General features: G+C 39.2%; 1 protein-coding gene across 1 annotated transcript in view; it reads right to left on the bottom strand.

Annotated features, from left to right (window-relative positions):
• ACSL4 (acyl-CoA synthetase long chain family member 4) overlaps positions 1-12,943 on the bottom strand; it is a 75,868-nt gene that overhangs the window by 37,824 nt on the left and 25,101 nt on the right. The window contains exon 2 of the mRNA XM_007463673.1: positions 10,144-10,196. The gene's annotated coding sequence lies outside the window, so the exon portion shown is untranslated. The remainder of the gene's footprint in view (positions 1-10,143; positions 10,197-12,943) is intronic.

The raw sequence follows: 12,943 nt of genomic DNA on the forward strand, positions 1-12,943 counted from the left end.
AGGGTGACATCACCCTTACACTAAAAGTTTCTGGCCTAGATGATTTCCTGGGGCCTTCCAACTTTAATTTTATGATTTACTATACCTAGAAATTGCTTTCTCAGTCTCTTTGACAAGTCTGGTCATTCATTTTTTCAAGACAAGGTACATCAAGTGCCTATCATAGTGCCTGATCCTCAATATGCAAGATTCCCTCTAACCATCCTCTCCTCCATCAGACATTCCATGACTACCCAAATCCTTGATAATCCTTCCTTTCTCTAATTTCCCACATCACTTGAAATGTCTACCGCTCATTCTGATCCTTGATTATACCATCATTTTTAAACATCTAAGCACCCAAGTACAGAGCACAGACCAGGAGTTCTCAACCCTATCAAACCCAACACCTCTCTGTCATAACAAATACTTTATAATACTCCTTTATAAACCTTAAAGGATAGTCACAGATGATAGTCTCAGATGATAGTCTACCCACACACACAATTTTTTAAAATAATTCTTTACTGGTAATATAAAGAAGTACTGAACGGAAATCAATTCAAAATAAATACTTATTTCAATATGTAAATTATCAGGGACAATACCAGAGGTACCACCTCAGGCTCACCCTTGGGGCGGAAGAAGTAGAAGACAGCTTTTGAAGGGCTTACAATCTAGCTAGATTTAAACTGTACTGTATGTGTTCAGTCATTCATGTTGTTACATACACTTAATCTTTTAAACAGATTTGCCTGAAGTCTTGGAGGTAGGGAAACATCTACTTAATCCTCGTAGTACAGAGACACATACACATAAACACACACACACACACACACACACACACACACACACACACACACACAGAGTATACAAGGCTCAAAGAACATTCAGGTAAAGAGAGATCAGAGAGGTCACTTAGTCCAGAAGTTTTCTAATTCTTTCTGGTGGTACTGGGGGCAGGGGGCGAGGCGTGGCTCATTCATTTGAATAAAATCTTATGTGGACGTGAAAACACAAGTACAGATAAAAGCAAAAGGCAGAGTTGCTTTGGTGGGGGCACACTGGAACCTCCATTTTAGCTGAATGTGTGAGCCACTGATATTGTCTGATCTTTCATCTCAAAGAGAAGCAAATGTTGTGACAGTACAAACTGTAACCAAGGCCTGTCCCCAGTGTTACATCTAGCCTATTGATACATTCGTTAAAAAAAAAAAAAAGATCTGAACACCTACTATGTGTAAGTTTTGAACACAACACAAAGATGAGTAAAACATCTTCTCAATCCTTTACATGCACGTGTGCATGTACACATGTGTCCATATGTATGGTAGGGTGCAGGGAGATGAGTTCACAAATATATACAGTAGAATATGATAGATCCCATCAGAGAAACAAGAACAAACGCTAAAGGTATTCAAAAGAGGGATGAGATTACATCCAGTTTTGCGGGGACAAAAAGAGGGAGGAAGGAGAACCAACCAGAAAGTTTTCACAAAATAGCACAGTATTTGGAGTCGGTATGAAGGATGGATACGTTTTCAAAAGGAGAGGACAAAGATTGGGAAATGAGGACAGTCCTCATGGACTGGGGAATGGATGGGGGCAGAACTGCAGGATGTATCAGAAAACAGCAAGTAGAGTAGCAGACGCTTTCGAGCTTTCTGTGGAAAGTGCTGTTCCCCTTTTATGATCTAAGTCAATGGGAAAATTTAATTATTTCAGAGTCAACGTTACTAGAACGCCACTATAAGAGACACGTGTATGATGATTTGGCAACTCAAGACTAAGCACCCTGCTATTATGTTAGGGGAAAATGAATTGTTCTCTAAAGAAGAGAAAGTCTGATATCCTGGGTGGTAAATGGACTAAACAAAGTTAGGAGGTCTGGCTTCTAACCTCAGCGTCTGCTCTTATGTGTGACTTCGGATGAGATATATGACCTCTCACCTAAAAGCTCTGTACCAGTGGCATTGCATGTAAAACAGGAATACCGCTTGTGTTATCTACTTCGTGCCACTGTTGGGAGAATCCTTCGTCTGATCCAGCTTCGATTTCATGAGCATTAATAATCAGTTCCTGGAATACACTTTCGACCCACTTGCATCTCTCCCTCTTCATTGTACTCACTCAGCTAAACCACAACCTGGTTAAATCCTGTCCGCCACCTAATCTGCACCTGTCCCCATGCAGCTGAATTTGGCTGGAGAAAAACCCAGCTGTGCTGAACGTCCCCCTTTAGATCTGTGATTGCTCCCTCAAAGGGACCCTTGAAGCTGCACAGAAACCATGCTGCCCTAGCATCCACTAGGCCATCCAGAGGCTTGCTCTCCTGGAGTTTTCTCTCCTGGGGTTACACTTTGTTCTCTCTCTTCAGACCACCGAGGCTCCTCTGCCATCCTCATCCTCAGCTGCTGACCTCGCTTACCATTTGGCTGAGAAAACTAAAACCGTCTGAAGAGAACTTCCACAGACTCCCACCAGTGTGTCTCCCCATCTGCTCGGATCTGTGGCCACGTGCTCTCTTCTCTCCCGTGACTAGAGACGGACTAGTGATGCTCCTAGCTAAGGCCGACCCCTTCACTTGTGTGTGACACCCCTGTCTAGACCAGAAAGACCTGGCGGCGCCACTCTACTGATTCTTCCCTCTCTCTCCTGCCTCATTAATTATTCCGGCTCTACTGAATCGGTCCCATCAGCATCCTAACAGGCTTTTCTTTCTTTCATCTTAAAAACCACTCCCTCTCTAGCCACTGATCGTCCTCCCACAAACCTAGCACACCCAGTCTTGCCCGTTTCTGTAGTTCCAGTTGCTTTGACCAAAAGCCTTCGATGACCAGGTTCACTTTCACTCCCCTCTCTTTCTCACACGTTCCACACCCAACTCGACAGCAAATCCTACCAGCTCTACTTACAAAACAGATACCAAATTCAGCTACTTCTCACCACCTCCACTGCTACCATCCTGGCTCAAGCCACTATCCTCTCTCACCTGGATAAATGCAATAGCCAATCTGATCTCCCTGCTTCCACCTTTATAATAAATTCGAAACTCAGCAGCCAGAGTGCTCTAGTTCAAGTGCAAGTTAGACCATACCATTCCTCTGCTCAAAACCTTTCAAAGAATCCCCATATGACTCACTCAGAAATACAGTCCTTACTCAGACCTAGGAGACGGGATCTGTCCTCCACCTCAAGTTTCCATCTTCATCTCCGACACTTTCCCCTGCCTCATTCTGCTACCGTCCCACTTGTTCCTTGCTGTTTCTGGGACACACCAAGCATGACCCTGCCTCAGGGTCCTTGTACATGCTATTCTCTTTGCCTGGAATGTTCTTCTTAGATACCTGCACAGCTTATTCTCTCACCTTCTTTTTGTCTTTACTCAAATATCACCTTCTCAGTGAGGCCTTCTCTAGCCACTCCAAAATCGAACCCCAAGACCTCCTATCCCTCTCTCGCTTTATTATTCTCCTTAGTACTTGTAACTACTATGTAATATGCTTTATTTTTCATGTTTATTATGAATGCCCCCATTAGAACATAAAAGCTCCACGAGGCAGAGTTTATTGTTTGCTGCTGAATCCTCCTACAACAGTACCTCTGTGTGTTAACTGTTCAATAAACTTGTTGACTGAAATAAGAATGGACATGGAGGGACTTCCCTGGCGGTCCAGAGGTTAAGAATCCGCCTGCCAAGGCAGGGGACACGGGTTAGATGCCTGGTCCGGGAAAATCCCATATGCCGTGGGAAGATCCCATATGCCGCAGGGCAACTAAGCGTGTGCGCCACAACTACTGAGCCTGCGCTCTAGAGCCCATGGGCCACAACTACTGAGCCCACGTGCCACAACTACTGAAGCCCAAGCGCCTAGAGCCCGGGCTCTACAACAAGAGAAGCCACCACAATGAGAAGCGTGCACACTGCAATGAAGAGTAGCCCCCGCTCGCCGCAACTAGAGAAAGCCCGTGCGCAGCAATGAAGACCCAGCGCAGCCAAAAAAAAAAAAAAAAAAAAACAGAATGGACATGGATTGCTCTGAAACGATAAAGTAAAAATGGACGTAAGTGCAATAGCCGGAAGACAACCAACCTTAGTCATCTTTTTAAAAAATCACTTGTCCATGCCAACACTCTAGGAAATGGTATACTCTTAAAAGTCCCTTGTAATTAATCTGAACATGTGTTTAGTTGCTTGAGAGAAAATATGAAACTGGAAAAACTGCCTGTTACATGGAGGGAAAAGACAGTTGTTATAAAAGCAAGAGGGTTACAGAATTTTTACTATGTGCTTTTTCACGGATGCTTTTCAGAGAGGAATGCTGTCCTGCCATGTATGAAGAGAAATACTGCTGTCCCACCAGGAGGACATAAACTCTGAGTTGCGCTTCCTTGAAATCAAAGTGATGCATTTGTATTTCAGCTGTAAAAGCGCAGAGCATCAGCTTCAGTCAGGGGATAGCTAATCATTCCTGTTGATGTTCGGCATTCTATATGAGAATCAGATTAATAACCACTTATTGAGCCTGTACTAGGAGCTAGGCACTGTGCCCAGTCCTTTAGATACATTATTTCATTTAGTCCATCAGAAAACCCTTTTGAAGTAATACCCTGATGACATAGCTGATGATATAACAGTCTCAGACAGATCATTTGCCCAAGTTAACACAGCTAAGTAGGGATTTGGACCCAGGTCTATCTGATTTTAAAGTCCATACTTTCAGCTGTACTGTCTGTGACCTTGGTCATACTGGTATAATCTAAATGGGTGAGAGTGACAAACTTTGTATATGAAAAAAATCCTGATGACAACTTTGAGCACTGATCTGTCCTACAGCCTAAGGCACTTTTATAGGGAAAAAAAAAGCCCTTTAGGTGTCTAGTAAGTCCTAGAAGTGTAAGTGAAAATCAGGTGCATTTTCTTTTTTAATTTTGAGGTCAAGTTTAATGTTAAGTATTTCATTCCAGTTACTTCAAACGCTCTGAGATAGCTAGGTTAAACACAAAAAGCATTAGTAATACATTAAGCTCCAGTACACAAAGTAAACAAACACTACATACTGATTAAAGTCTGAATTTAAAAGAAATCATCTCTCCCAGCAGCACAGAGAAAAACTAATAAACTGAAGTCAATGCCAAGACACTTTTTTTCAAAAGTTTTATAAAATAGACTAAACCAAGGAAGGATGCACACATCTACCAAGCTGAAACACGTGGTAGGGCAAATTAACTTCATCTGTCCTTGATATAATACCTTATGAAAACATACAAAATATAAACTTGATAATCAATGATTAACTATGTCAGTGCTACTTTAAGAAATCACATTTTCAAATCATACATCACTTAAGGGTAATTTAAACACCAAATAAAGAGATAATTTGCCTTCTGAAAAGGATAAGCTGTATTCACTAAACTTTAAATCAAAATTATAAAAAATACAAGAGATTAAACAGGTAAGCACACCGGTTGCACTTTAGAAGATCATACTTCTACAAAGATATTACATCACCAAGACTTCTGTAAAGGGCTGGGGTGCTTTTTTAAAAAATCCTATTTTCTTTCACACACTATTAAAAAGCTCCAAATGATTTTAAAACATATAGGAGAAAGCTCATATACATGTTAAAGAAATTGGTTGCTTTTGGTTCATGAAATCAAACTTTACAGAAGCTACATTACAATATAATTAACTTTATATTTTAACATTAAAACTTTTAACATTAAAACATTTGTAGACAAATTACTTATTTAGCCATTTTCTTACAAAATGGTTAAATAAGTCACTACAACTCAGCTACCTGGCCACCATGATGTGAAACTGTATCATGGTAGAGAACAAACAAAAAAACTTCACTCTGCTCTTCAGCAGTAAATATACCTTATAAGTGAGATTAATAAAGAACTCAAAGACTGATAAATCTGTTGAAGACTGAAATCTTACAGCCATTCAGTCAACCCTTAACACTAAAACTAAAACATTAAAATTAACATTTTAACATTAAAACTTTTTAAATGTTAATATTTTAAGAAAATAAAAGTCATTAAGAGTAGCTAGCAGGATCTTTTGCTATCAGGCAGTCTACAAGACTGAATAATCATGTGAAAAATACATCCGTCTGCCCCTTGTAAGTCTCATCTGACTCAAAGTTAGTAAGCCAATATAATAAATATGAAATAGCTAATACAAGCAAACTTATAACCCGGTATACAGTAATTATAATAAATACATTTGAAAACTGAAAAAAGCAAAACAAAAACACCTAGGGTGAATATATAGATGCTCTCTAACACCACACTGCACCTGTGCCTAGCTACCCTGACTAGGAGTATCTCACAACTACGACTGATCTTTGGGTTTGTCTCTAACAAGATTAACCAAACCTGTTTACTTCATCACCTGGACAGGTATTAACTCCTGAAGTCGCCATCCTGCTAGTCTCTTCCCAGCTTTCCCCAGAAAAGAAAGCACCTCAGCTGCCATGTTGAAAATGCTCTTTCTTGTTCTAGCACGTGTTCCCTCCCATAACACCTTAAGAACATCCTCAGCATTCATTCATCAGATAATGCTTTTTCTAGGTCACCGGATAGTATATAATTGGGACCCTACTCACATGTGTTTAAATGAGATCTAGTATGTTGAAGTGAGATCTAGGAGCCCATGTTGTGCTTCTGCACTTCACACACACTGTGTATGTATGCACACACTGTGTATGTAACACTGTGTTACATATCTCTTCCTCATTTTAAGTGATCGCAACACACGATTTTTTTTTAACATCTTTATTGGAGTATAATTGCTTTACAATGTTTTGTTAGTTTCTGCTGTATAACAAAGTGAATCAGCTATATGTATACATGTATCCCCATATCCCCTCCGTCTTGCATCTCCCTCCCACCCTCCCTATCCCACCCCTCTAGGTGGTCACACAGCACGGAGCTAATCTCCCTGTGTGATGCAGCTGCTTCCCACTAGCTATTTATTTTACATTTGGTAGTGTATATATGTCAATGCTACTCTCTCACTTCATCCCAGCTAGGTTTCCAAAGTTGAGAGTGGGCTGGATATAATTTAATCCAAAGCTTACATGTAAGGAATTTTGAGGATATATCATGCTAGAAGTGGCAACTACTGACAAAGCATGATGTTACAATCCAACTTTATCAGATACCATGAAAAAGGGGAGACAAACTAAGTTCTAGGAGTTATGTGTTTAGAGAGAAATATAAGGGTTCAGTGCTGTAGAAGGGAAGCAGCCAGCACAATGACAATTCCAGTGTTCTACAGCTGCTGCTAAAGTGGATCTGCTACAGGTCCCTGTAGACAAAACCCTGCTGCTACATTAGACGGCCCATCACGCATGGTGTAGACTTTAATTTTGTCTGTAGAGTCTTCCATTTACTGGATATTTTTTCTTTATGATCTTAACATTAGTTAATCAAAAACAACTGGGCTACAGATCCGCTCTTTCAAATTAGCTCACAGTTGCAAATGTGTTTCATCTGAGTGAGAAATATGCAGACTGTCATCTTACCTATTTGTTACTCATCTGTCTTCTATCATCTTATCTACTAATTATAATAAAGTAATACAACTGTGGGCTGCCAAACATGAACTCAGGTTCAACTAAAAATCTGTAACCAGCAGTGATACTTCCCACAGGAGTATCTTTGTGTTATAGGGAGAATTTTGCAACTTATATCTTTTTTGGCCACATGCCCTATCTTCCACCTTTGCTAGAAGAGGGACCAGTTTAATAGGTTGGTTCTCTGCTAATGTTGTTTCCCAGTACTTCACACTGTTAAAAGTTATGCAGCAATGTAGTCTTAAACCATTTCTTACAAAATGGCTAAATAAGTCACTACGACTCAGCTACCTGGCCACCATGATGTGAAACTGTATCACGGTAGAAAACAAAACAAAACAAAAAAGCTTCACTCTGCTCTTCAGTAGTAAATATTCATTATAAATGAGGTTAATAAAAGAACTCAAAGAGCGATAAATCTGTTGAAGACCGAAATCTTATAGCCATTCAGTCAACTCTTAAATATTAGTGTTGGTAAGAAAAGGGCACAGGTATTCCAAAGACAACGAAAAATTCAATATGTATTTTTTATTAACATTATTATGAATTCAATATGTATTTAAATTATTGACATTATTAATTCAATATGTATTTAAATTATTGACAGTGCATTAGTGTGTGCCTGACATTTGAGAAATTAAAGAATTCTTAACTAAAGAAGGAAGCCACATGAAGTCAAATACAAGAAGCCATGGAAAAGTACTCCTAGAGATAATGTCTCCATGTTAGGGATGGGTAATACTTTCCATTCTGTTCTCTCTTCACGTTCATTTGTTTACCTGGCCCATGCGAGCTTCACAAATGTGAGTGAGGCAAGGGAGATGAGGGAATTAGGTATTTCTGTTTTGAAGTGTGTTTGGGGATAGCCAAGGCAGAGCTATGCCAATTGAAGAGGAGTCTCCAAGGTGTCTGTTGACACCTGAACACAACTGGCCTCTCGCTAAGGCTCCTGGCAACTCCAGCTCTTCACCTTGGTAGTTTTTTCTGTTACACATCCAGATGGGCTGCAGGACAACTACTGTAAGTATTTATCTATGTGTGTAGGATGTGAGTGTAGGAGGTGCGGGGAGAGAGAGAGAGAGACAGAGAGAGAGAGAGACAGAGAGAGAGAGAGAGAGAAAACAGACTCTGGATAAATAACTATAGAAGCCTGAATACTACAGCCCTCACAATTGCACTATGGTCTATTTCCCAAAGGAAACACTAAACTTATTGGTATCTTCTTTGTCAATCATGGAATAGCATGCTGCCTATGTAGCTGAATTCAGGGACAACTAATTCTGGCCTGTTGATGAAAATCTTTGGTCATGTTCAAGATTTTTCTAATGCAGGCTGATCAGTAGACTTTAAGCCTTAGCTTTACAAGAACACTGAGTATTTTGAATTAGCACATAAGAACTACTAGATCTTCTGTTTCAATTTCATAATCTATTATAATGAAAGCAATTCTCAGAAGAGCAGAAATACAAGAGAGGCAGCATTGTGTACAGGGCTTTGGTCCTAGCAGCTTGCTGAGCTGCGCTACCTGGAACAAATTAAATAACCTCCTGTCTGTTTCCTCATCTGTACAATGAGAAAGTTGGATTCAGATTTTAAGATATCATGGACCAATAAAAGTTTTAAAAACAAAGAAGGCAGCAATGACACAGCTGCCAATTTTTTGGGGGGCCAGGTATGGACATAAAAACAAAAAACATAAACCTATCATTTACTATCACCATCATTTCATAAAATACAGAATGGGTCTAACTCCTCAAAATTAGGAGGATGTATCTTATAATAAGAAGCAATCATTTAAATGGAAAAGGTTTAGCTTGAAAAATTTCATGGCCTGTTGTCTTTATTTTCCTCACTTCACCATGGACCAGTAAAAACTCTTCACTGGTGAGGGCACGGTCTAAGGGTCAATGTTTGGGAACCCCTGCACTAGGTAATTTTCAAGGTCCAAGGCTCAAACACTAAAATTCTAACTTTAGGTGCTCTGTTGTATTTCTTTCATTCTATATTATAGTCTAGAGTAGATGCCTCAGTGAAGGACAGTATAGATGCTTAGATTTTTGAAGATCAGAAATATATGTAAATCAGTTTGAGAAACAGTAACTAGAATAAGCTTCAATTTATTGGAGAAAATATACACTACTACAGATTCAACTTCATCAATATTAATGAACCAGTCACTGGACACTTACACTTATTAAGCTCATTTTACAGATGAGGAAATTGAGGCAAAGGGAAGCTAAACAGCTTGTCAAAGACACACCGCCTCAGTAGCCGGAATTGGAACTCCAATCTGTGACTCCATTTTTTGGTAATACTCAAAAGAAAAAGATTGTATTTAGATTTTAAGTATCACTTCCCCTTTCATAAGTGAGTGACAGTTTAAATTTTAGAAGTTGCCCAGAGTAAAAAGCTTTCCTATTTTACTTTCCCAAATATTGCCATTTTAACACAAACATAAATACTGGCAGGGCTTTATCTAATATAAAGAGAGGAAAAATGCCTGTTAGTTTGGTCACTTAGTTTTCTCCAAAAGCTGACAAGATGGCAAATTGAGAATTTTTAAAGGACAAATACTTACAGATTTCCTCTTTTTCTCTTAAGAAGAACCCGTGTATATTTCGTGACTCCAATCTGCAATAAGAGACAACATTTACGTATAGTGACATGAGAAAAGATCCCCTTTAAAAAGAAACCTTGGACTTCCCTGATGGCTCAGTGGTTAAGAATCCACCTGCCAGTGCAGGGGACACTGATTCAAGCCCTGGTCTGGGAAGATCCCACATGCTGCAGAGCAACTAAGCCCGTGCACCACAACTACTCAGCCTGCGCTCTAGAGCCCGCAAGCCACAACTACTGAGCCCGCGTGCCACAACTACTGTAGCCCATGCGCACAGAGCCCGTGTTCCACAGCAAGAAAAGCCAGCGCAATGAGAACCCCACGCACCGCAACAAAGAGTAGCCCCCGCTCGCCACAACTAGACAAAGCCTGCACACAGCAACGAAGACCCAATGCAGCCAAAAATAAAAATAAAAATAAACAAATTTTAAAAAATAAATAACTAAATAAAAAGAAACCTCACATGCTGTTTCACATTACCTGTGCATGATAAGCCAGGTAGTTCATGATAAGCCAGGTACAAAAGGAAAAACAAGAAATGACTAAAAGTTGTGCTATTGGGATCTCACAAAAGTAACTAAGCCTGGCTCAAAGAAACAGTATTCAAAACTCTACAAGTGGGGTTTACCCCAGGAATGCAAGGATTCTTCAATATATGCAAATCAATCAGTGTGATACACCATATTAACAAACTGAAGGAGAAAAACCATATGATCAACTCAACAGATGCAGAAAAAGCTTCTAACAAAATTCAACACCCACTTATGATAAAAACCCGCCAGAAAGTGGGCACAGAGGGAACCTACCTCAACATAATAAAGGCCATATATCACAAACCCATAGCCAAATTGTTCTCAATGGTGAAAAACTGAAACCATGGCCTCTAAGATCAGGAACAAGACAAGGTTGTCTACTCTCACCACTGTTATTCAACATAGTTCTGGAAATTTTAGCCACAGCAATCAGAGAAGAAAAAGAAATAAAAGGAATCCAAATTGGAAAAGAAGAAGTAAAGCTGTCAATGTTTGCAGATGACTTGATACTATACATAGAGAATCCTAAAGATGCTACCAGAAAACTTCTAGAGCTAATCAACGAATTTGGTAAAGTAGCAGGATACAAAATTAATGCACAGAAATCTCTTGCATTCCTATACACGAAGGATGAAAAATCTGACAGAGAAATTAAGGAAACACTCCCATTTACCACTGCAACAAAAAGAATAAAATACCAAAGTTAGAGAGTGGCATGGACATATATACACTACCAAACGTAAAACAGATGATAGCTAGTGGGAAGCAGCCACATAGCACAGGGAGATCATCTAGGTGGTTTGTGACCACCTAGAGGGGTGGGATAGGGAGGGTGGGAGGAAGGGAGACGCAAGAGGGAAGAGGTATGGGAACATATGCATATGAATAACTGATTCACTTTGTTATAAAGCAGAAACTAACACACCAGTGTAAAGCAATTATACTCCAATAAAGATGTTTAAAAAAGAAAAAAGAAAAAACCTAGCAATAAACCTACCTAAGGAGACAAAAGACCTGTATGCGGAAAACTATAAGACACTGATGAAAGAAATTAAAGATGATACAAACAGATGGAGAGATAGACCATGTTCTTGGATTAGAAGAATCAACATTGTGAAAATAACTACATTACCCAAAGCAATCTACTCTTCAGTGCAATCCCTATCAAACTACCAATGGCATTTTCCACAGAAGTAGAACAAAAAATTTCACAATTTGTATGGAAACACAAAAACCCCAAATAGCCAAAGCAATCTTGAGAAAGACAAACGGGGCTGGAGGAATCAGGCTTCCAGACTTCAGACTATACTACAAAGCTACAGTAATCAAGACAGTATGGTACTGGCACAAAAACAGAAATATAGCTCAATGGAACAGAGAGTAAGTCCAGAGATAAACCCACGCATGTATGGCCACCTTATTTTTGATAAAGGAGGCAAGAATATACAATGGAGAAAAGACAGCCTCTTCAATAAGTGGTACTGGGAAAACTGGACAGCTACAAGTACCATTATATTTTAGAATGATGATAATCAATTTTAGTCAAACAGAAAATCTTTCATTTTACTCCTAAGTCAAAAATTATTCTTTTCAACGCTAGAAGAACATATAAATTGTATATCCATGACAACAATGAATATTTCTTTATGAAGTTAAATCTGCAGTATTCAGGGGTAAGTTCTGTTTCACTTTCTAAGTTTTGAAGCAATGTTTATTTATACTATACCCACTGTCTTTACCCTAGCTCAAAGACAGAGTCTGGTTTGAATGTGAAGAGAAATACTTCAACTCTAGCTAAGAATTCTATTATCACCCTTTCTATTACTTAACTTCTCCCCTTATAATTAGTATGATAAGTTATGTATATAAATTATATCTATATATACACACACATATAGTTTTATCATTAGTATGGTTTTATATATATATGCACACATACACACAATTTGCATAGCACGCATATGTAAATTGTGTGTGTATAAAAATGACAAGTACCTAACCTACGATATAAGTACCAGACTTCACCTGGGATGGGAAGATAAACTACATGCATAGAAATTCCACTCCTTACTTCAAAAGTTGCACACTTTCAGAACGGAAATAGGCTTTAAAATGAGAGTAATGAACTAGTCTCTAAAAACAAACTCTCCTCCCTCTCCCCTCCAAATGGACTAAAACAGGATCTACTTTCTAGAACATTAGGAAAGCATCTTATATGCTTCCCTACA

This window comes from Lipotes vexillifer, unplaced genomic scaffold (genome assembly GCF_000442215.2).
Source record: "Lipotes vexillifer unplaced genomic scaffold, Lipotes_vexillifer_v1.1 scaffold1267, whole genome shotgun sequence".
Lineage (NCBI taxonomy): Eukaryota > Metazoa > Chordata > Mammalia > Artiodactyla > Lipotidae > Lipotes > Lipotes vexillifer.